Genomic DNA, 2650 nt, shown 5'->3' with positions numbered 1-2650 from the left:
TTTAGTCACTGCAGTAGGTGTACATGCATACATCGAATCCTTAAAGGCACCAGTATTATATATATATATATATATATATATATATATATATATATATATATATATATATATATATATATATATTACACCATTTGGTAGAATTCAGGTAGCACGCCTGTGTTCCGAGTTACGCGATTTCAAATTTTCAACTAGGCGAGCATAGTTTGTGGGTTTGAAAAGTGGGAGATAAATACGTTCACCCCCTTCTCGAGGCGGAACCGTGGGAGGGTGCACCGCGGGTAAACGAACCAAAGAGAAAGTCGTGGGGGAAAGTCCCCACAATTTACGCATGCAAGAACAGATATAGGCAAAAGCGCGGACAAGGGTTGGAGAGGGGGGGTGGTGGAGGGGCATGGATCATAGTGCAGTCTCGAGAACTCAGAAGTGTTCACGTCAGAAGCGAGGATTGAAGGGCGAGTTGATGGTGCATTGCAGACCACGTACGAGCGCATACGTCTTCGTTAGTGTGCTCTCGTAAGACGACACAACACATGTCTAGAACGACCGAGCTGTGTGTTCCGCAGCTCCCAAAGCCGCTGCGACCAGGAAGGCAAAAAATGAGGATGGAATCTTATATGAGTTTAATAGCACATGCTTACATCAAGTCCATTTTTCACCAAATGTTATCGCTAGATATCGCGTGTTCAGTCCTAAACACGCCCAGAACGTGTTCTAGAAAAGCGTTTCGCCTTTTGCACGTAGTCTGCCATGTACACGTGGCAGGGAAAAAATATAAAACCGCCTAAAAACCGGATGGTATAAAGAACCAACCCCCCAAAAATTTAAGAACGGTAAAAAAAATGGTGGGTATCCACCACCGCAAAACTCCCTTGGCAGAGAGGTTTCTGTCGCGTAGAGGCAGCTACAAATGGGCTCGTACCCGAACCTAAACGTACTGAGCAGAATGTATCCCCCACAATACAATGACAAATGCCCCTGGTGCCACGAAACACCCATGCTGTATCACATAACGTTGGCATGCCAGAACATAGACGTGGCACCCGTTATATCAAACCCGAGTGCGCAGCAATGAGACGGAGTGCTCTCCAGCGATGGCCGGGTCGACCAAGAAGGTATGATTCGGCAAGCAAAACTGGCAGCAGCATCCAGCGGAACCCTGGACTAAAGGAAACAGACTGTTCTGCAAGAAGATGGGAGAAGCCATATGAAGACCGCAGAATATCAGCGAATCTAGAGCTCAATACAGTTTTTCGCTAACTCACACACTCGCACCTTTGGGGTGCTATCGTGCTGAGCGAGGGCTCAGGCTTACGTCAGCCGTAATTTGTTCGTTGTACTCGACTACAGGGGAAAGAAAAAATGAACAGTGCAGTGCTGTTTAATAGAAATGTGTTTCAATGCTTAACAATAGATGTTAGCCTTTTGGTAGCCTCACAACAACAAATGTTTGTTAGTGTTGCGTACGTCCAATGTTCACTGTAGGTTCAAAATAAGAAAAAGTTAAGAAACGTTGCCAGAAGTGGGGTTCGAACCCACGCCCTCTTGCGAGGACCAGAGCCTAAATCTGGCGCCTTAGACCACTCGGCCATTCTGACCACGGTTCGGCTGCTCTTACGAAAATATATTCAGTCTGTGCAAGTGTGTGTGCATACATATAGCGTCTATGCCAAAAGTACCCAAGCAGCCGCGAAGGCAGCAGGAGCGGGCTCTCAGCCGAGCGCCGGTGCTGCGGTCCCAGACGCTGGCCACTGTTCCCCGGCTGCGAATGTAAACTGGGCGACGTAAGCCCGCGCTCTCGCTCTCCTTCCTCGGATAAGAAGTAAGCAGGTAGCATGTGAATGAAAAATGTTTCTCTGGGGAAAGAAAATGGCGCAGTACCTTCGTCACACATCGGCGAACGCCTGAACCGCGCCGTAATGGAAGGGATAAAGGAGAGAGTGAAAGAAGAAAGGAAGAAAGAGGGGCCTTGTGGAGGGTTCCGGAATAATTTCGTGGCGAGTCGAATTTCGCAGTTTCGCTTGCTGTCGTATTGCACGAGGTGAGGTTTACGTCAGTCGTAATTGTTTAGTTGTATCCTGCTACAGAGGAAAGAAAAAAATTGCTGGTGGTCTAGCTCCGGCTAACCCTGGTCGAAAGCAAAAAGATGCATCTCCCTAGCTGCGTTTGTGGCCCAGCGACTGGAGGTCTCCACCTCAGGCGTCGCATCGAACACACCTAGCGTTAGGCTGAATGCATCAAAGTGCACCGACGTTCTATAATAATAATAATTGGCTTTTGGGGAAATGAAATGGCCCAGTACCTGTCTCATATATCTTTAGACACCTGAACCGCCCCGTAAGGGAAGGGATAAAGGAGGGAGTGAAAGAAGAAAGGAAGAAGGAGGTGCCGAAGTGGAGGGTTCCGGAATAATTTCGACCACCTGGGGATGTTTAACGTGCACTGACATCGCACAGCACACGGGCGCCTTAGCGTTTTTCCTCCATAAAAACGCAGCCGCCGCGGTCGGGTTCGAACGCGGGAACTCCGAATCAGTAGTCGAGCGCCCTAACCACTGAGCCACCACGGCGGGGCCGACGTTCTATGCAGAACCCACTTTGATGCCCTGCTCAGTGCGCAGGCGATTCCAGCGTACGCGTCCCGTTCCGCTCAG

The 2650-nt window shown here is 48.9% G+C and overlaps 1 non-coding gene across 1 annotated transcript; it reads right to left on the bottom strand.

Moving 5' to 3' along the window:
- Positions 1-1511: 1511 nt before the first annotated feature.
- On the bottom strand, positions 1512-1595 carry TRNAL-UAG (transfer RNA leucine (anticodon UAG)). The gene has a single exon. It is a non-coding gene; the product is annotated as a tRNA-Leu (tRNA).
- Between the last annotated feature and the right edge of the window lie 1055 nt (positions 1596-2650).

Source organism: Amblyomma americanum, chromosome 1 (genome assembly GCF_052857255.1).
Source record: "Amblyomma americanum isolate KBUSLIRL-KWMA chromosome 1, ASM5285725v1, whole genome shotgun sequence".
NCBI lineage: Eukaryota > Metazoa > Arthropoda > Arachnida > Ixodida > Ixodidae > Amblyomma > Amblyomma americanum.
This window is presented reverse-complemented; position numbering and strand designations above follow the sequence as displayed.